Source organism: Anomalospiza imberbis, chromosome 5, assembly GCF_031753505.1.
Source record: "Anomalospiza imberbis isolate Cuckoo-Finch-1a 21T00152 chromosome 5, ASM3175350v1, whole genome shotgun sequence".
NCBI classification, from domain to species: domain Eukaryota; kingdom Metazoa; phylum Chordata; class Aves; order Passeriformes; family Viduidae; genus Anomalospiza; species Anomalospiza imberbis.
Window position 1 is genome coordinate 48,067,736 of NC_089685.1, and position 22,504 is coordinate 48,090,239.

The 22,504-nt window shown below is 41.3% G+C and overlaps 1 protein-coding gene across 5 annotated transcripts in view; it reads left to right on the forward strand.

The window, feature by feature from the left end:
• Positions 1-22,504, forward strand: part of LOC137474189 (fatty acyl-CoA reductase 1-like) — a 111,843-nt gene that overhangs the window by 13,301 nt on the left and 76,038 nt on the right. The window contains exon 1 of one of the 5 annotated variants that reach the window (XM_068190545.1): positions 20,527-20,550. The exons of the other annotated variants lie outside the window; for them this stretch is intronic. The gene's annotated coding sequence lies outside the window, so the exon portion shown is untranslated. Of the gene's footprint in view, positions 1-20,526; positions 20,551-22,504 lie in introns of those variants that run through there. 5 annotated transcript variants of the gene reach the window in all.

The following is a 22,504-nucleotide window of genomic DNA, read 5'->3' on the forward strand; positions in this document are numbered from 1 at the left end:
AAAAGGGAAATTATTTACATGTGGAACATCTTGAAAATATATTTCAAAGATTTTTCAAAGGTAAACATTTCTTATGTAAATCACATTATTCATGTATTAGGAATATGTGCTTGTACATTTTTGTTTTCAGTCCAGGAGTAGGAGCAGCAGTCAGAAGTAAGGATATGCTCAAGGGGTATCTAAGAAGACAGGATGGGACAGTACCTGTCTTCTTGGGTACCCGGCCTGAAAGTGAACTGTGTGACTGCAGCCAGCGAATGTCGTTAGACTACATGCATAAACCCACAAGCACATAGGAATTAGAATATACAAACCTGATTCTGGTTAAAGCCCATAGGTTATGCAAGAGCATTTATGAAATGAACTTAAGAACTGCAGAGTGACAGCAGCTAAGGTAAGAGTGCAATCAATCATGTAATTGCATTTTGCTCAAGAAACGGAGGGGTCACTGTTACGAAAACAAAAGCATAAATCGGTTTTAGTTTCTTGGATATGATCTGCTCTTTCTTCTCTCAGCAGCCCAGCTGGGAATTCTGAGCTGAGTTTGCAGTCACATAGCTTTGAAATAAATTGTAGCATTACCTGGATTTCTTGGTTCTATTTGTCATGTAGTAAGCGGCTTGTTAATTTTAAATTCCGCTTTGTGCTTAGACTTTAGACTGGATTTTATTTGAGAGATTCAGGGCTCTTGAGGTGTGATACAAATAGAATTTACTGAAGGGCCTTTGTTTCCATAGAAGTGAGAAGTGGTTTTGGGCCCCTTGTACCAAAGTCACGGTGTTAACATGATCCCACCACTTCTCTTTATTTTTCAGTGAGTTCTGAGAACAGACTTATCTCTACCTCAGGTTGTAAGTTAGTTGCCCCTCTTCTGAAATTGCCCTGCAGAAGAGCCCTGCTAATACCTTTCTTTGGGTCCTTGGTGCCCTAATCCGAAAGGAATAAGAGATTGTTGTTATGCCATAAAAACACATAGGGTAGAGGTAAAATCACTTGTGTCACTGGAGAGAAGGAGTGAAGCATATGGCTAAAGATTTATCATCAGGGAGCATCACATTGCACAGATGATTTTTTTGAACCCAAACATGTTTAAAACAAAGCTGGTTGATGTGTGACTAGTGTCATCACCAAGTGGCCACCTGAGAGTTATTGGAAACACACCAGTGCCTCTAAATCATGTAGTTAATCTGGTTACAAGCTACTTAACCCAGGAGTCAGCATGAACTTTATACATATGACAAGCGTACAGTCTCTTCTGATTCTGGAATGCTGTTCCTAATGGAGATTTTATAGGAACACTAGCATGAGATTACAAAGTATAACATGGCATTTGTAGGCAAAACTTTTTATCTGTGAATGTGGGACCCAAAGGCTGTGAGCCACTTCTGACACAGGTTTTGCCTCCCAGCCAAACCTACCTGTGAGATGTTGAGTATGGAGTGCTAACTTTCTTCATGACCTGAAAGCTTACCATGTGCCCTCAAAACCCTGATCTATCACTTCTTTCCACTGTGCTAGTGTGGAGTCTGTCTTTCCTGTTTGTACTGGAATAACTTGGATGGTGTGATTTAATATTCTGGTCTTGTTTTTAGATTATTATTATTATTGATTTGATCTGCAATGGAATTCCAGCAGAATGAGTGATGTGCACTGGTTTATGGTCACTGAAGACTTTTGGTTTAAGTTTTTCATGGTTAAAAAAGGTGTTTAAATAAACTAGAATTGCAGAGAACTTGGTAACCAGCAGAAATCCTTTTTTTTGTGCATCAGTGTGGGATAACTTAGGGGAACAAAAAAGTGTCAGGGTTTGTTCTGATTTTGTACTAGGCAATACATTATTTGTAACCTTAATATCATGACTGCATCAACTTTCTTTTTAAGACCTTTGCTGGTACTTCAAAAGATAGGACTCTATATGTAAGTTTTGCTCTGCTCGCCACACTTCTTTGTCATGAATTCTGACCTTGTCAAGTGGATTGTTTTCATAACTGCTAAGCAACAGCACAAACCCAAACCACAAGGCATTACCAGAGCAGCAGTCTGCATTTCTGTGGCCTCCTGCCACGGGATGGAGTCAGTCCTCACGCTTCAAGTGCTACAAACTGCAGAAACACAGTTTGGCCAGGTTTGAAGGCAAAGCTTTCTTTGGTTTTCTGTGTTATACTGTCGTAGTAAATCTCCTAATTGTGAAGGCATTCAGCGTGTTTTTATGAACCAGAATAATTCAAAAGCTCGGTAAAGGGAGCGTAATGTCCTACATGGTAGTTACTTGGGTAGATGTAATGCCTCAAAACTGCCTTGTATATCCTCCAAATGCCAGAGACCATTAGTTCCCGTCTGCTGCAGACTGAAAGGGAAATGCATTATCATGCTGAATGTAAGTTTATTAAATGACTCAAGTAAATGGTTTTCATTCAGGTATGAGACTTGTCAACTGTATTAATTTAGGTTTTTTTCAGTTGTTGAAAATGCTTCATTTTCTTGCTAAATGTGTTATGAAATGCTGTGTAAATACAACTGTGCAGTGAACTGTCACTTTTCTTTTTAAATTTGCCCACTGTAAATTTAGTTTTGTTCAATGAAACCTATAAACTGAGCAGATGAGTTGGGAGTGTATAACCTTGGAACCCTTCCTCTGTGCCTGACTCATAGACACTTTGATTTAGCTCCAGGGATGATTCTCCTTAGATTCTGTTATCCTCAAATGGCACTAGTTTTGCCAAGCTTGGCTATTCAGGAAACATAATTCATGTACTCAAAAACCATGAGAAAGCGCTGAATAAGAAAATACTTGGATAAATGAGCAAATCTGTTTGCATTCCTGAGCTTTAGTCTTGTCACTGCAAAAATTGAGGCTAGAAGAGCAAAATTCACCTGTAATCAGGGAGTCCAGGAGCTGACTGTTCAACAAAAATATTACTGCAAGTATTGTTCTGGTATTGCTAAGAATGGGAATACCGTAATATGGGCATAGTCTGTAAAAGATTTTAGCTACAGCCAGAACCAATATGTGATGTGTTGGATGATGTCTGCTGGTTCTTCTAAATTCAACTTTCTCCATATGTAAGTTGTCAGTTCAATTCGCTTATGAGCCGGGCAGCATTTCTTTCTTTTACGTAGTTGAAGGAAGAAGCCACTAAAATCACACAGGGACTTACTTACTGCAAAAAGTGTTGGCTATGGGTACAAAACTTGCCAGAAAATGTAACTGTTTCAATCTTCTCTGTTCTTCTTGATGCAAAATACAATCACAGCTCACCCAAAAAGATCATGACAAGGTCTGGCTGAACTCTGTAGGTTTCAGTTTGATCTTTCTGGTTTGTTTGAGGGACATTTAAGCACCTTGTTTTGTTTGGGCACAGTGTGCTTTGTGTCTGTGGTTGTCTGCTCAAAGCTTTTACCAGAATACCAAATTTTGGTGATATGCAGTCAAGTGCTCTTTTGCTCCCTAGCCTTCGGGTGCTTGTCTTTTAGAAGTAGAAAGGGGTGACATGAGAACCAACTGGTTCATGCATGAGCAAGAATTTTAATTTATCAGTCATCTTGCAACCCCTTGTTTTCCTCAGTTTTCATTTTGAGCTTGTCTTTTGATATTGCTGAAGATGGAAAGAGAAGTAAAACAAGTTTTTCCCCAGCCTCATATGGCAGTAATATCTTCAGATTTTAGTAGTGTATCTCCAAACACCTTTTAGCAAATTTGGTCTGGGTAGTTACCATTTCAAACCAGATTAACTTTATGTGGCTTTATGTGTGGGACTGTGGGCATTGTGCAGTTTTATTATCTAATAAACACAATTTATCTGTTGGTGACTTAATCTTAATTAATGTTAGAGCTCCTGGAATTATATTTCAACACAGTCATAATGAACTTTAAATTAAGATCTAGCAGTCTTATACATAAGCATCTCCTGAGGGGTTTGTTTTGTTGATTTTTGTTCTCTTGAGTAGGGAATGTTTATTGTCTCTGTTCCAAGGACTTCCACATCTAATGTGTAGCATTTTGATTTACAAAACAACTCACTTGCATTTTAATTTTTATTAAAAGTATCATAGAGTGTAATGGTTTTTAGTTGCAAATTTGGATGGGCATGTAGTGCTGTAATCTTTCTTTTGACTGTTTGCCACTGGCCAAGTGAAATTAAATATTTTGGAACATTTTAGTTTTGCTGTCTGACAAGTTTCCTCTAAGTGAAAGCAGATGGGTGTTCATCAGCAGGAAGGGAAAGGAAATGTGGCATGCATAACAACAAAACAATCCAATGAGTGTCCTTTTCATGCAGACTTGTGCAGGTACTTACAGTCTGCATCTGATAGTGAAGTGCAAAGATCTGAAGTTCACTTAACGTGTGAATTATCATAAGAGTTAAAAACAGTGTTATATTTTATTTCTTAATATTTTGCATTTAAGCATCTTGCGCTTTTGAATATTTTGTGTCTTATGTGATTGATATTCAGCTAAAGTCCTGTTATCTAAATAGGTACAGATAGTCCTAAATCTCTTTGAAGTGGTAACCTTTTAGAACATTATCATTTGTGTCCAGTTGAAAAAAGTGCTTCAGATGCTGTCCTGAACAGGAAAACTTCACAAATTCATGACTTTATTGAGGTCAGCCTGTCTTATTCTTTACTATGTTATGGCATACATTATGTCCTTGTAATTCTCTTACGAGCTCACTCATTATGAAACTCTTACCAATTTTCAGCTGAGGCCAATAGAACCAATTTCTAATTTATGAAATGTAGTCAAGCAAGCAGAGTATACTCCAAAAATTAGTGTTACGAAATTTCTCTGTAATTGTTTTCAAGAGGTTTCCTAACAACAGACTCATTTCTGTAATGTTTTTTAAATAACCTGTTTATGCTCATAGAAAGCTTAAAAAAATATGCTCTAGCATGAATTCCAGATGTAAGAAATTCAGACTTACTGTTTCTTTTAAAATAAATGAGTTCAGAAAATAGTACTTGAAGTGAAAAGCCATCCTGACAGTTAAGGAGCATTTACAGCAGCTGTGTATAACATCACCTGTCTTACAGATTTTTGCAGTCTGCCCAGAAAAAATTAAAGGACACGTACCCCTAGGAGAAAGAAGAAATGGCCAAGCTGGCTAAGGGATGCTGCAGTTTTGGTGCAGCAGCTGTGGGAATTCAGCACTACTTAAAACATAGACCACTGAGGGCTTTATCCTTGTATAAATTGCCTTATTTCTTCATCTTCTACTTGTGTGAGCTTTTATTAGTGCTGAGCTTACAACTTCATGATGTGCTTGGAAGACTCCATGCGCTTCATGCCCCAAATCATTTGCCAGCCTTTCTGAGAGAAGCTTGCCCTGCTCACCCTTTTGCTTCTAAGGGGATCTTCCAGTGGAAACAGAGTTATTTAACCTGATTATGAGGTTTTTCTGGTCTGGTTTGGTTTTACTGAAATGGCATGTTGTTATGTAGGTGTGGCCTATAGCATGCTTGAATTACTTTACCAGACTTTATTTGGTAATTGGGAGATTAGAAAGCCTTCTCAAAAAACCATTAATTTAGATTACATATAAATGCATAATTTCTTTTCCTCTCATTGTGGTCAACAATGTGCTTAAATAAAACCACAAAACAAAACCCGTGTTTCGTTCCAGGAGGAGTGATGCACATTGCACCCTAAAGTACAGAAAACAGTGTCATTAATTACAAAATTATGTATCTTGGGGAGTCTCTGGTGAACCATTGAATCTCCTCTCTTGATTTGTGCCTGCATTAAGCGCTACTCAATTCTCCTTGCTAATTTACAGTGAAATCTAGTTTTGGATGTGGTTGGCTTCTTGGTTGTTTAAAGGGTTTTTTCCCCTTGCTAAGCAGTACATTAAAGTAAAACCTCTTTTATCCCAGTCATGCTAAATGTGCTTCGGTGTGATCTGAGTCAAACAAATACTTGACAGCCAAAAGGAATTTCTGCTTGTGGAATTTTTGCTTCATGCTTGTGGAGCTGCTAAACTCAGGTGCCACAGACCACATCTTGGAATGATGTTAAAAGAAGCCAGCTTCCACTGAGCATTTCCCTCCACGGCAAAAGTTCTCACTGTCAGAAGATGCCTTCCAGTTGTGTCCTAAAAATCCTGCCAGAGCACAAGTGGCTCTTCTTCTAAGCCACTGCAGATCTTTGCAGCTATTTCTGGATATTGCTCTGAGATGAGAGGAACTGGGTGGGTTGAGAGCATCAGTTGTACTCCTGTTGGTAGCATCTTCTGTGGCTGGGTGCTGGAAGCTAAGCCTCAACCCAAAGTGGTTGGCAGGAAGCAGAGCAGCTTGTGAGGAGCTGCCTATGCCAAGAAGTGATTCTTTCTTTTGAGGTTTGGCTGGGGATGCAGCTCCTGGAGGGCAGTACTGCTGACACGACGAATACTAAACTGCTATTCAAAGCTGAACAGCTGATAAAAATGGGGATGAGGGTGCAGCACTCTGTGGAATCTATGTGCTTAACTCTCAAAGCTGTTTTTGAGAAGATAAGGAAACAGAGACTGAAGATGCCACTTCCACTAAGCTGTATGTCTGTATCTTTTAGAATTAAAGCTTCGCTAGACTGTAAGAGGACCAGAAGACCTGATAAATGTGCATTTGAAAACTGGAAAGGGCAGCACCATCTCCATAATTTCTAATGGCTTAGGAGCCAAGCACTCCTGGTATCATTTCTTTGATTCATGAGAACAGCTAAAACCTAATAACATTATGGAACATAGTCATCTCTCTTAACAGGCTTCCTTTCAGACAACTCAGAAGTTTTTTAAAGCTACTGTTCAAAATTCATTTCACAAGTCAGGCTCAGAATAGCAATGGAAAAGTTAGGGATTTGTATTTTGCTAATTCTGAGTGGAACTGTGCAGAAGGAAAAATTTCTTAGGAAAGTTAGTTTTCAGGCTGGTTTGAGAATATATTAACTTGGTTTGTCATGCTGTCTTTCTGATTTTTAACTCTGAACTGTTTCTGAATTTATGAACATTGGGCAATTTTCTTGTCATGCACTTAATTTGACCAAGACCTGCTCCCTGTAAGTGCCAGGGAGAATCAAAACAACCATTTTGTTATTCAAAATTGTGCCTTTGAAACTGTTCTGACATTTGGCCAGGCACCCAGGCGCTGTGTTTTATGGCTTCAGCCAATCCATTTACATATATGGCAGAAGGGGATCTGATAATCAGATCTAGTTGGAAAAGTTCCAATAAAACAACTTTTGCAAATGTGCTCTGGCACATTTCTGCCTGCCTCGGAAGGATCCGCAGCGCCTGAACACTGCTGCTCTGGGGGCAGCGTCTGGCCCAGGACAAGAAGGTGTTTGTCATGGAGAGGGAAGGCGATAAAAAACTCTGGGAGCCTCAGCTCATGAGAGGCTGTGACCTCAACCCTCAAGGCTCTCTGGAGCAGAGAGCTGTGAGGGTCATTCCTGATGATACTTGGACTGTGCATTAAAGATATTTGTGGTTTTCTCGTGGGAAGGGCATGGTTTCAAAAGCTGAAATTACAGGTTTTGGTATAATTTAAGAATTTTTTTTGGTTATTGTTGTCCTTTTTCAAATATTTAAAAGGATTGTGGGAGTTGTTTTACTCCTGGAACTGTGTTAGTCTTCCTGGAAGGACACTTCAGCCATGAGCTGCTGGGTCTTTCTTGCATCTTGCTGTGAATATGCAGTAGCATATTTGAATGCAGTAGCATCTTTGAATACCAGTACTGATAAAAATAGTAATTACAAATAATTAAGGAAGTCTTTAAGAATTACTGACTATTCACCAACAGGAGCACAGTAGTGCTGCAAACTTGAATAGAGAATATGGGGTCCCCAACACAGGAAGGATATGGACCTGTTGGTGCAAGTCCAGAGGAGGGATCACAGTGACCAGAGGGATAGGGCAGCTCTGCTGTGAGGAAAGGCTGAGGGAATTGGGATTGTTCAGCCTGGAGAAGGGAAGGCTTTTAGGTGACCTCATTGTGGCCTTGCAGTGCCTAAAGAGAGCCTATAGGAGAGATGGAGAGACAGTCTTGACAAGGGGCAATGGCTTCACACTGACAGAGAGCAGGTTTAGATTGGATATTGGGAAGGAATTCTTCCCTGTGAGGGTGCTGAGGCCCTGGCACAGGTTGCCCAGAGAAGGTGTGGCTGCCCCATCCCTGACAGTGTTCCAGGCCAGGCTGGATGGGCTCTGAGCAGCCTGGGATAGTGGAAGGTGTCCCTGCCCATGGCAGGGGATTCGAACGAGATGGGCTTTAAGATCTTTTCCTACCCAAACCATTCTGTGAGTTTATGACCATACAATGTGTATGTGCCCTGCATATAAGATAAGCACCTCTTTCCTGATTTGTCTAACATCTGTAAGAGGATAGAAGGTGGGATTTTTTTACATCCCTGCCAGGGCACTAACCTTTTTTTAACTCTAAAGGGTTTTGGCTCAGTTGGACAGTTGTTAAAATTAATGATCTTTGGAATTAGTGATAAATGAACCTCTTAACCACGGTACAATCATGATTCTGTGTTCAGGCTGACTTACTACTTTTGTCTTTTTTCATGCATACTACTTTGTCTCTCTTTCTTAAAATCCCGATAAAACTTTGTCCCATTATCTTCCTACATGTTCTGCCCTCTAGCAGATCTCAGGGATGGCAGTGTACTTGCTGCAAAGTCAAAAAAGGTGCATACACCTTTTTCCACTGGATTTGTTCCATATTTTTTGTATGTTATATGTTTGCTGAAACGTTTTATTTATTTACTAAGAGATTATCTTGTTTGTACTGATAAGCACAAGGAAAGATGAACAAGAATGCCTTCTTTTACCATCTTTTGAAGAATTTTCACCACAGAAAGGAAAAGGAAAGAAGAGAAGGAATATTTTTCTTTCTTTCTTTCTTTTTTTTTTTTTTTTTTTTTTTTTTTTTTTTTTTTTAACCAAGCATTGCATGGTAATAACTGCCTTGACTTCTAACAGACATGGCATTTTACCTTTCTGGTGGAAAGCCATAGTTCTTAATGTGTATGCAGCATCCCAGCATGACAGGCTCAAAGAGAAGTAGACCCCTTGTGACAACAGGAGCACCACAGGAGCTTCATCTTGTGTCTCAGTGGTGCTAATACATCAAGGTTGTTGTGACCTCTCTCTCAGAGAGCCTAAAAAGATGACTGTGTTTATATTTAATGGTAGCTATTTGTTTGACTTTCTGTGAGTTTTTCTTTCATCTTAAACTTTGTTTGTTTTTATATTTTTCTTTAATCTGTCTATCTACCAATATAGAAAAAAGAGAGTATTTTCTTTTTTATTTATTAATAAATGCCAACATGGAAGCTTCAAGGGGTGAGGCTGGGTTTAGATAAGAGTATATATGAGTTGTAACACCAGAGCAATCTTGAATTACAACATCAAACCTAAGGGCAAAGACATGGAAAATTCAGATAAGTAGCAAGACTTGTCATCTGCTTAATTTACTGACTGTTTTATGTGTTTCATAGTGCCCCAAGCTAGGATGTCATGAAAAACAGCAGAAGGTACCAGCATCTGTAAAATCTTCAGATTGGGACCTGATGTTACTCTCCCTGCCTTCCAGTCTCGGCACCTGGTGTGGTGCACAGTATGAACCCCTTCCTTTCCCAAGCAGTAAATTGGTGGAATTGGCATAAGCAGTGTATCTGAACCTTTTTTTATTTGTGGAAATTACAATATCTTTGTGGATATTCCAGTATATCACCTGGATTACAATATATCTCTCTCTGTCTCTTCAACCTGCAGATTTTGTCAGTGATTCATAGACCCCCACAGGAGTCTGTCTGTGGCCACAATCAGGGACCTGAATCAGTGGCAGGAAACCAGAGGAGAGATGTCCAGAAAGAATAGTGTTTGTTGCCTGCTAATTTGATAGTGTCAGGCTGAGAACAACTTTATTGTAAACTATGCAAAGAGTGATTTCCAGCAGAGAAAACTGAGCAGCTGCTCCTTTCCTGGCTCTCCTTGCTTCAAAGACACTGATTTTGCACGTCATGTGCTACTATTTGGAGTTTTATTGTCATTCACGTGCAGTATGTGCACCTAACAAATCCATGAGCTGGAGATGGTAAGAATGCAACTGTTTCCATGATCTATCCACCTGCGGGAAGGGAAAAGGAGTGAGGGCTTTTTAAACTTTGGAGAAAGACTAAGTTCCTTTTCCACTGGTGCTGGAAAGACGAAAGCTACAAAGCAGCCAGACAGGCATAGCGGTGGCATTTGCTCAATGCTGTTTACTGATGTTTCATAGAAATACCATGGAAGAGTAGGAAGCTTAATTAGAAGTTTTTAACAAGTCATAAATCTTTCTTAAAAATAACTCTTAATGTGGCTTCCTAGAAGCATTTCAAGGTATCTGAGAAGTAGAAGGAATTCTGATGTGATTGGCTGTTTATGTAATGCCACATTTTCCATAAATGAGATCTACAAAAAGTTTTTCCTTTGCTTGTGCTAGCTTGTGCCTCTTTTTAAAGTTTTTATAGCAAATATTGAAACAGATTTTTCATTTCCATGCATGTTTTCCTATCAGCAAAAGATTACAAATGCATGCATGATATTTAGAGGTATGTTTTTGTTTTTTTTTCCCAGGTAGCTTATTATAAAAGTTCATGTGGTACTCTGTCACACTGGATGTGTCAGATAGGTAGACATAATGAATTACAAAACTGCCACACATAAATTATTGTTCCTGCTGTAATGTGTCAAGTAGAACTAATTGGAATATATTTTCTTCCAGATATGCATATGTGCATACCTCACTGTCAAAATTTCCTTCCTTCCTTCCAGATACTGCTTTAAATAGTTGGGCTTTTTTTGGTCAAGAACTGTTTCATTGCTTTATGTTGATGCAGACTTAAATAATGAGTTATGGGCCTATGGCTGCAATTTAGTGATGTGAATTGGGAAAACAAGGTTTTCTGTAGCTTTCTCAACCAAGCAGGTAAACTTTCTGAAATAGATTAACAGAATGAAAAACACTTTTTCTCTGATTTTCATCAACACAAGGTTGTTGTTTTTTGCCAGCCATGATATGACCTCCTGTTTTTTTAGATTTGTATGGATTCTTAGACTGAGAATTGCACCTTTTGGGCACTGAAGCCCAAATGCCTACAGAATACCAAACTGTAGGAGTACCAAAGGGAATGTCTTAAATCACTGAAAAATTTAGTAGCAAAAAGGTTGGAGCTGTACGTTGTTTCTGTTTCTTCTGAGACAGAGCTACAAGTTAAAGGTCCTCATTTAGAAAAAGCACCTTTATGTTTAATGAACACTGTGCACTTAGTTGACATTTTTCCTGTTGTTTTCTCTGTCCTTTTTTGTAAAATATCAGTAGATGTGTGTTAGTATGAAAACCTCTGCCCGCCAACTCTTTTTCTTCTTCCTCTCCAATCTGATCAATCTAGTAGTAAGACTGTAATTAAAAATTAAGTTTGTTGGGGCTGTAAAGTGGTAAGGGCTATGCATCTTGTATCAGATACCTGTCATATATTCTTCCACCCTTATTTCCATCCTGATGTCAGGCAACAGCAATAACAAAGTGATAAACACTTCATCTCATCATCTTCTGCCCTTCCATAAGAATCACTGGATGCTATGCATGATTTTACCACTCTTGCTTTATCAGCTGCTATCATCACAGCCATTGTATTGGCCTCAAAATGGTAATCTGCAGCTTTGATGTACTGGTTGATTACATTTTCCATGCCAGAGTGCCTGCCTTCTTTTTGCCAAGTGAATTCTGCAGTACAGAGGTCTGCTAGGATAGGTGAGGGTAACAGCTGTTCCTTGAGGCAAGAGTCCCAAGGCAGCTCTTGAATAGGAACTAGAATCCTTGTGTGACACAGGGGTTTGTTATCTTGCTTTTCCATGAAGAGAGAAAGTGATCTAGATCTAGCTGTCAGAAAGAAACTGCTCACCCTTGCACACCAGCAAGACAAGGATGTCTTCACTGGCCAGTGCACTATAAACTACATTACAAAGATGTTGATGCATGGATTCAGCCCACCTTGGGACTGCTTGGGAAAAAAAAATTGCCTTTCTGTCAATCCACATCCTGTGGGTGCAGCAGCACACCCATGATAAGGCAAAGTTCCTAACATAATCTGGGGTGCCTGTGAAACAGTGGAGGATGTAACAAAGACTGCAAGATATGTGCAGACTAAACAAGTTACATGAACTGCAGGTGAGCTCTGGAGTACTCAGTGCCTCTCTGGGGCTTTTGAGGGCAGTGTCACGATCATTCCCTTGCTCATGTAATGTGAAGGGTTCGGACAGGTTTGTGTCGAAGGTGTGATGGCATGGAGAAGCAGTGCAACCAGGGAACCTGCTTCCAGCAGCCCCTTCTTCCTGCAGCCTCCTGGGGAAATGCTGCTCTTGTTACCAAATCTAGGTTGTGGAGTCCTGTATGCCAAGTGAGGAAAACACTTTTGGAAGAACTGTTGTATTATTCTGAGGGTCTCTAGCCAGCCATCTGCTTTACTCAGCAGATGCTTCTTAGATATTGGATGTGGAATCAAAGAATCATAGAATGGTTTTGGTTGGAAAAGAGCTTTAAGATCATTTTGTTCCAATCCCCTGCCATGGGCAGGGACACCTTCCACTAAACCAGGTTCTCCAAGCCCCACCAACATGGCCTGGAACATTTCCAGGGATGGGGCAGCCTCAGCTTCTCTTCCAGGGCCTCATCACCCTCACAGGGAAGAATTTTTTCTTACTTTCTAATCTAAACCTATTCTCTGTCATTTTGAAGCCATTCCCCCTTGTCCTGTCACTCCGGGACCTTGTCAGTAGTCTCTCTCCATCTATTCCTGCCATCTACTTCAGGTACCATGTCGTGGTTTGACATGGAAGTGATTTTTTCAGGAAGTTGGGTCAAACCAATCAGTGGTCAAGTTTGGATATTGGCACCTGAAGTGACCACTGAAGATAGGGATACGCCTCTGAGAACATAGGGGGTTAAAAGCAGGAACTCCCAAGAGCTGCTCTCTTTGGTTCTGGTCAGGGTGCAGTGCAGACCTCCCCTGCCCAGCCATGGGGCTGGGTGGGGGACGGGAAGCCATGCGGCCTGGTCGAGGTGAGCTGAGGGGTAGAAGGACTGGAACCGAGCCAGCTCCTGTGCATGGAAAGGTGGAGAGAAGCGGAGATGTCTTTGTCATCCCCCCCGAGAGGGAAGAGACAGAGAGTCCGGACGACACCTGTAACTTTGCCGGCGCGGAGGAGAAGGAGGGGGGGGGGAAGGCGCCCAGCCTTGTCCTTGGGAATCGGCTGCTGGGCAGAGATTTCAGCTGTCCAGGGAGTCTGAGCTTTTAACCCTTTCCTGAGAAATGAAGGCTTTGTAAAATATTACTCCTCCTTGATTTGAAGTAGAAGAGAGACAGTCTGGGATCCGAGATGACGGAAGAAGAAATTCTTGAGTTGGAAGGAGATGATGGAGTGGCTTGTGGCTGGACTTTTCTTGTTAGCCATAGACTGAACCAAATTCTCCGAACAGAAGCTGCACTTAGGGTGGTGCGTTGGTGTGCCAGGAGACCTGTTTCAGTGATTACCAGCAGAGGAGTAGAGAGAACAGTGGAGAGCTGGAGAAGGTTTGGAGAAGCCCTCTATCTTCAAGGAAGAAGAAGAGGAGAAGAAGACCTCTGTTCTTGGACCCTCAGCCCCAAGGGAAAATGGGGGGGACTGTAGTCCCAAAATGAGATGCTGAACTGTTGTTTCTTTTGGTCCTCGGCAAAGCGTCCTTAAAGGAGCCCTTTGAGCAGTCTGTCCATGCACGGTGGTGAGAGCACTGTGACATGGAAAGGAGAGTGTCACCATGGCAGATTTTCTCTGGGTGGTTGCCACGTGTGACATGGAAACACAAGGGTGGCAATTTTGTTTCCTGGGGAGTCTGTGGCACAGGAGAGACTCCTGTCTCCCTTGAAAGATTGAGTATTTGAATATCTGAAGGGTAGCAACTTGATCAGGATCCTGGGTGGTGTCTCACTGTTGAGTTTGTTTGGAAATTAGGTGAGAGGAGGAGGGGTGTTTTGGAAAGTCTTCATCCAGGATTTAGTGTTTGTAGTTTTTATAGTAGTAGTAGTTTAATAAAGTTCTTTTCTTTGTTACTAAGCTTGGGCCTGCTCTGCTCTGTTCCTGATCACATCTCACAGCAATTATTTAGAAAAGTACATTTTCATGGGGGCGCTGGCATTGTGCCAGTGTCAAACCATGACATACCAGAAGGCTCCACTGAGGTCATCCCAAAGCCTTCTCCTCTCCAGGCTGAACAATCCGAATTCTCCTAGCCTTCTCTCGTAGGAGGCTAAGAGAATTTCAACAACATAACAGTTGGGAGCAGATAGATCATCTCTCAACATCCCTGTTGGTGAAAGATACATGAAAAATGAGTTTCTTCTGTGGCACGTGCAGTCACGGGCTGCCACGTAAAAGGCAAAATGAGTGTCTGTGGATAGGTACCTGTCACACTTTATCTTGTTCCAGTGGAGGGGAGTCTTGTCCTTTTCTCTGGTTGTTTATGTCCAACAGGAAATGTCACTGAGGCTGTATTAATGATACTTAAGAATAATACTCTTGGAGTGAAGAACGTTTTTAAAATTATTATTAAAATTGTTGCATCTTTGGAGTCTCTGTGGTCTTAAACTAGTTTTGAAGGCACAGATGTAATAAAAGCTTGTTATTCCAAGAAGCTAAAATAGCAAGCAGTTGTATAGTTTCTAAATTTTCCATTGGTTAACAAAATGTTTCATTAACACAGGAGATACAGAAAGGGAGAGGCCTGCTCTTGGTAGCATTTTGCAGATTGCAGATAATAGTGCACTTATTAAGTGTCCTCCACCTTGCTACACCACAAGACTTGCACTGGCAGGTGAGAAAAGCCTGGAGATAAACAAAGAGACTGCATTCCTTTGTGGATTGGGAGAGAGAAGCTAGAACCCGAGCAGTTAGTCCACATTTTGATTTTTCACACCCATCTGGCAAAGAGGAGGAGGCGGGGAGCACATTGCAACCCCAATGCAGATGACTGGAAATGTTTCTATCCCTCATTCTGGGCCAGCTTCCCCAGTTCTGTTCCTGATTTTTTTCTGCAGTGCAGGCGGGAGCTGGACAGAACAAAAAGAAGCTCCTTCTAAAAGTTCTCTTTCTCTTTTTCTTTCCTAAGCAAGGACTAGGTGGTTTTCTACAGTATTTTGAAACATGAAAGAAAACAGATGGTCTCTGGGCAGATAACACAGGTGAAGGTGCAGTTGTTGAATAAGGATTATTTGCCATTAGAATTCAGTGCTGTCTGAAAAATCAGAGAGGAAAAATTACTGGCCTGTGAATTTGAGGAGGAAAACTGTTCTGGTTAAACTGCCCAGGTTATCAGCCCACCTCTCCTCAAGTGATAAACCAAAGTGATAATACTTAAAGCAAAGCAATTTCATTTTCTAAATTTTGAAATAGAACAGTAATAGTTCTCTATCCTTTTGAAAGTCTGCTCATCACCCTGAAGTACTAAACCTGTGACATATATCTGTTCATTTTACAGAGACTGCAGTGACAATTCAATTTCTTGACTGTCTTGGATTTGCAAGTGAGATTGTAACTAAGATTTTCTCTGTTTTGCCTCTCAATTTCTGCTCGAGGAGCAGATACCAAGTCTTGTGGGAGCATTAAGTGTTGGGCTGTCTTCCTTCCACACCAGGACAGTGCTGTGGCTGCTCTAGTAAACACATCACACAGGTTTTGCATTAAATCAAGACTGTAGTAATAAGGAGCATCAGTTCTAGTCTTTGGTCAGTCGTGGAAAAATTCTCCTCACCCAAGAGACACATCACCTATGTTTTGCATTAAATCAAGACTGTAGACCTGACTCTTCCCACCTGGTAATAAAGAGCATCAGTTCCAGTCTTTGGTTAGTCCTGGAAAAATTCTCCTCACCTTAGGAGAACTTCCTATATTGCCAGCCAGCTACTTTTGAAACAGTCTTAAGCCTCAGGGCTGGAAAGACGTTTGTCAGCCAGCTGGGAATTGGAGCATATGTCTCACTTCCTGCACCTAAGTGATGTTTCATTACAAGGTGCATCACAGATGCCTTCCTGCTCCTACACTCTTTTTTCTTGCAAAACTTCATCTCCTTCTCACTTTTGCTTGGGATTCCTCCTGCTCTCTTGTCAGGAGAGCGCTGGTTCCTGTTGAAGGCATCAAACTAGGAAGAAGGTCCTAGGTCAGTTTTGGTGAAGTATCAGTTTGCAGTGGGTACAAAGCACTTTAGTCTCTGTAGCCAAAATCAGATTGTATCCATCCAGATTAGACACGATAGAGATACCTGATTCCAGGTGGATCAAGTCTGGGATAGCTCAGGATGAGGGCTGACCTGTAATGACAAGCTTTACTGCCTCTTGTCACCAGTGCCCTTGATAAGACAATAGACATTATCTTAGGCTTAACACACTGCTCACACTGCTGCCAACTGGAATGCAGCCTTTAGCATAAGAAAACTCCTCCTAAATATATATTCCAGAAATGAAACAAGCCTTCTACCTTGCATTTTGTTATGAGAAAACCACAAAAATTCTAATAGATTTATCTAAAAATATCATAGACTTTGAGAAAGAAAATGACACGTTTTTCAAAACCCTTTATGTACCAGCACTGAATAAAACTCAGTTGTTTGGCATTTTCTAGCAATAGTAATGCTATAGATTTGATCTTTTCTCCTGGTTGCATTTCTCCTAACCAAGGTGCATTTGTTCACCTTGGGAGAATCTTAGGTTGCTATCTCATTGCCATGGTATCCATGTGGAAGGACTTCTAGTAGGCATAATTTACTCCTGTAGTCACATGCTCTTCCTCATCAGAACATTGATTCAAACCAAGTTGTGACAAAGCAAAAAGAAGTTTTGTTATTTAAACTTTCTCTGAATTGCTGACAAAATATTTTCTGACAATGCAAAGAGGAGGAAGCATCTGCCCCCTCTCCCCTTATTGGCATGACAAGTTCCTGGCAGAATCTGACAAGTTTTGGGATGGTTTTTTGGTGTGTGTTAATGATTTTTTTAAAGTTGTCTTTATAGAACTCTGCTCTGTGGTGTTGCTGGTGAATAGGGCAAGCTGACAATCAACAGTTAGGCACAGCAAATGGCCAAGGCATGAATTCTGATTTGAACCCTTCATATAAGAGCTTCATCTAGTCAAAGTCTTCCTGGTGAGGAAGAGGAATTGTCTCTGTGTTGCAAAGACCCGTTTCCCTGAATGTAAAATGGTCAAAATAGGAAGGTACTGCCCACAACTCTTAAGTCTTCTGCAGCCCTAAATGTTGCACATACTTGTATTTGTGTTCTCTCTTTCAAATCACATCTGTTTGCTTGACACCTGGGGTTCTTCTTCACGCAGGTCCAAAATGCCTGCCCCAGCATTCAAATCCACTGCTCTGCTTGGCTTGGGGCAAGCAGCAGGATGAGTTTGCTCCAAGCCTGTTACTTTTGCTGGTGCTGTCTTTCCCTTTTGCAAGGAGATTGCTGTTAAATGGAGATGCTAAAAAAAAAGGGCTATGTCGGCTAAGGGCACATCTGTGAGGCACTTTATTCTGGCAGCATAGGGGCATGGTGTGAGCTGAGAGCTTCAAAGGGACATCTGGAGTGTCAGCTGACACGTGGGTTAAAGGAGCAGTGCTGTCTGGAGGGGATTTTAGCATTCCTGGTGCTGGAAGCAGCTTGCTCACAGCTAGACCAGGTTATCCCTACAGTCCTCTGCTGCTTCAGGGTGATTTCAGGATGTTCTCCACTTGGCTGGTAGTTTGGATGCTACAGATGAGTTTGGTAAACACATCTCTATCTGTTTTGCTTTGGTGGGCGTATCATGTCTTCAGAGTACTGACAATATTGAGATTGCCTTTGGGCATTGTTGTTTTGTTGTGGGAAGGAGGGATTTTTTTTGTGGGGTTGGTTTGTTGTTTTCTTACACTGGTGTTTTGGTTATTTATTAGTAAAAACAAAGGACCTAATTTTAGCGTGTGACAGAATAGCATTGTGTGAAGAGTTCTGTTAAGAATGGTCGTTGCAGAATGATGCGTCTTGTTGTGTTTTATTGCTTTGAAAACAAACATGCCCCTCCTCTCTAGCTGCAATTTGCTGATTCAGTTGAAGAAGCAAGGTCAGCTTTCATCACTCTTTTTTCCTTTCTTCCTGTAATCTAGAAATATTTTGGAATATTCATTGTTCACTGCCAGAGAGCTTTGTGCTTTCCTTCTTAGTTCTGCAGTCACCCAGAACTCCTGGATGCTTCTTGCTACTTCTGCTCCACACCCCACCACATTTTGAGCTGAAGCAGATAAAAAAGGCCTATTAGTTGGGAGAGAAGGAGGAAGGTTACAGGTATGCAGTCAGAGGAGGCAGGGCTGCCAGCAGCAAGGGGACAGATTGAATTAATTTGTATTTGTGTGAAAGATTTTAAAACTGGCCAGTGACCCAATGGTCAACACAGTGGTCACTCCCATGCAGTGACGTGGTCCGTGCCTTACCCTGCACTGGGAGGGATGGCAGAGAATGGCAGTAATTCAGTCACTTTTAGTGACATCAGATTTCTGAAGAGTGCAGCTGGTGGTCCACAAAACAAGTGCATCCTCTGACAGGAGCAGTCAAAGATGTGCATGGAGGGAAGGCCCCTGGACCAAGGGGGAGATGAGGGTGTTACCTCGTTCTCTTGATGAAGAGAAGGAGGTAGCACCTTCCGTGCCACATGAGATGTCTTGGGCAACAAAGATTTCAAGTCATCTCCCAATTAGGTGACTGTTGCAATTGAAAATAGGCAAATCCACACCTTCTTTTTCCAGGCTATTGTGACAAAATGAGGAGGCGTCTCCAGATGGTGACAGGATGGTCAGGTGGCTTGGAGTTAGGGCCTGAATCCTCGGTTCTGTTGGAAGGAGCAGTCCTTCGCCAATGTCTGCTTTGGAGCCAAGATTTTTCAGGTTTTGTGTCTTTTACCATCTGGGACTGGGAAAGAAAGCATTACTTATATTTGCAGTTACAGTTGAGAGTTGTCCACGAGTGGCTGTAAGATAAGAAACTGTTTTCCCTCATGAACTTCCTGGTCATTTGCAGCTTTGGTGGCAGGTGGTAGAAGGCAACGTAGGTGTTAGGGCAGCCAGATAGATGAGCAAATTTGGAAAGCTGCCCTGCCTGAACAGATGTTCCTTTGCACAAACAAGTTTGGAAAGCTCCTCTGAATGGAGAGTACGTCAGATCACCGTGTTTAACAGCTCTGATTTTCATGTCAGAGAAATCAATATATTTTGAGAATGGAAAACTTCATAAAGTTACTTTTATTGTTCTAATTCAATCCATGAGAAATACAAAAAGCACCCAGCTATGAAATAATTGAAAGTGATAGGCATGTCATAGGATTTTATCCTAATTCTATCCCTTTCTAGACACAGCAAGAAGATTATTTTAATGAAGTTATGAGTATTTTACTGTGTAGTGATGTTTGGAGTAGAAAAGTTCAATGGAAGATTGAGTATATATGCCTAGATGACATTGAAATAGTAAATATTGCACCGTTATGAAATAAGTCAATTTTTAAGCTTTCCAACATTTGAAGTATTTCTTTAAAAGCTAACTTTTTTGTGTGTGTCTGAAAGTAGTTGTAAAAGCAATACCTCACTAACTTAAACATGCTGCTGCCACCCAAACCTTTGCAGTGAATTCTGACTCCAGCTCTCGTCCCCTGAGTCCCACGGGTGTCTGTGTGTGGGTGTAACCTCTGCTCATGTCAGTGTGTATTGCTGTCTTTGAATGTGCTAAACACCTGGCCTGTGGAGGAGCTCCTTTGTTTTCTTAGGAATTACAACAGAACATTGTAATTTCTGTTCAAAGCTTGAGAACAGAAGAGCAAGGTCCAATGGATTTAGTTAAGGATTAAATATTTATATTGTATCAGGATTTTCAAAGAGCTCCCTGCGTAACTGTTCCCATATAAAACCATAAACAAACCAGGCCTTTAAGAAAAAATGTTCCCTTACCAGTGCCAAAAGATTAAAACCAGTATTTTTAGTATATACTTGGTGACAGAGAAAAAGCCTGGTTTCTCAGTGCAAGTGAAGACAGTCTGAGGCTTGTACAGGTTCTGCCAGTGGTTATCCAGCAAATTCTGTTTCTGACTAGATGTCTTTCTGACTTGTGAATTTGAAGGCCTGTTAGTCTAGGCTTGCATTAGCTGGACTTACTGAATCAGAAGTGTTCCTAGACCTGCCTGTAGCTTAGTTCTGGGAGGAGTTTGGTGCCTCCAGAGCAGCTTCACTGGCAGTAAATGTTAGGCTTTTTAAATCTAATTAATCTGGTTTCCAGGTGAATGCTGTTAACCACTTACTTTCTGTCTGTTACATGTCTCCCCAGCATGTATCCTCTGTTCCTCACCCTTCCATGCTTCCTGCCCCCTCCTGGACTTAATGCAGTCTCAGTGCTTAACTCTGCACAGCAAGCTTCCCTTCCCAACACTCAGCCAGATTCATCCCATCATCCCTCACTGAAGAGAGAGGCAGCCTAAGAACAGATTTGATGCTGTGTGAGTGATATGAAGGAAACATCATTCTGATGTCAGTGGGCTTTAATACTGTTTTTAAGATATGCAGATTTTTATTTTGCCACTCTTAAGTTAGAGTTTTCTGAGCAATCTGTTTGTGTACTAGCTCTCTGGGAGTACCAAGAGCCTCTTTGGGTAGGAAGAGCTGCAGATAAGGTTTTTTTAAAAAGATGGATTGAAGCGTAATTCTGTCTGTGGCGCGTTAAGCAGAACAAGTGAGGAAATCCTGTTTCAGATGATGATGAAGTGTAGGTTGCACTTTAACAGTGATTTCTGTTGTTACTTGTCTAAACTAACTGTGGTTTTGGGGAAAGAATGGACAAACCATTTCACACAGTGTGCAGCTGCACTGGCAATTTTGGCTCTTTCAGTTTTGGATTTGGAAGAAGGAGGTTATGTGAGTCTCAGCCTCTACAGCTACAGAATTGTCATACCTAATAGTGGAAAGTCATGAGTCATGCTATCACCCTGTTCCATCTTTGTGCCTTCAGAGTGATCTAACATGCTTAGAAGCTGGGTGCTAATGATATCCTTTGAGGTTATTAACTTTGCAGGACAGGCTCTTTAACTGGTTATTCTGGTACAATTAGAAAATCAGTATTTCAAGTGCACAGAAAATGGCTTTTCTTTTCTGAAGACTCCTCAGAGACCAGTGCCTTTACTTGTCCTCCCTTAACCCACGAGCTGCTTTTAGTCCTCAGCAAGCTCTGGCTGCACTCGTAGTCACCCTGTCCTTTCCCCTCCTCTTGCCACGTGACCTTCTGCACACTCTGTTCACAGCTCTCAGGAGGACACAGCTGGTGTGTTAAACTGCTCTGTCAACAGTGCCTCGTCCTCTGCTTCTCACTCCAGATTTGTTCCTCCTTCAGTTTTCTCTGGAATCCCTCCTTAGAACTATAGAATTGTAGAATATCCAGAGTTGGAAGGGACCCACAAGGACCATCCAGTCCAACTCCTGGCCCTGCACAGACATCCCAACAATCCCACCCTGTGCCTGAGAGCATTGTCCAGACACTCTTGGAGCTCTGGCAGCCTTGGGACTGTGATCATTCCCTGGGGAGCCTGTTCAGTGCCCCACCACCCTCTGGGGGAAGAACCTTTTCCTGATATCCAGCCCAAACCTCCAAACCTCCCTGCCGCAAATCCAGCCTGCAGGATGCAGTCTGATTTTGTCAATTGCCATAACAACTTCGCTCAAAAATTGCTCAGCATCTTCAGCAACTCCAACAGCTGTTTTCAGTTTCTTTATCCGAGCAGCTAAGAACAAGGTTTTTCTCATAACTGGGCAGCAATTAAAATTGTTTTGCATATGGTTTGTTAGAAGTTTCTTGCTTTACAGTGTTCCTATTAAGTCAGAGGAAATGCACCCAAACCCAGGTGCATCCATATTCCAGCCTGAATTACTAGGCACTGAATGAACACTATAGAAGAATGAAATCCACCAGAGCAGATCTTTTCTGCTCCTTTTTTCCCCATGTGATTTTTGTCTCCTTTGATCAAATTCCTTATTCTTTTATTAGATTAAGAAATCTAAATTGTATACAGCACTATTTCTCCACCTTACAGTGATGCAGTGAGCTGGAAACTGCTATGTATGGCTTAGATTAGAAAAGAATAATATGTGGGAGAAGTTAGTAAAAATCATAAAGCTTTTTTGGATTTGATTTTGTGAAAGGTTGTCCAGAAGGAGTGCAGTGACTAGAAATGTAGTCCAGTTGTTGTTGGGTCTAGTCTACCAGAGGCCATTCTTGAACCAAAAGTCCTATCATGAAATTTAATTATTACAGTGCATATTGGAATAAATACTACCAACTGTCCTGCACCGTTAACAATTCTGAAAGTAGATGGACATACCTTCCCTTATTCCTTAACTGTGCTTTTATGTGGGAAAGTCAGAGGGTGAAAATCAAAAGCTGCAGGGTGATATGAAATAACT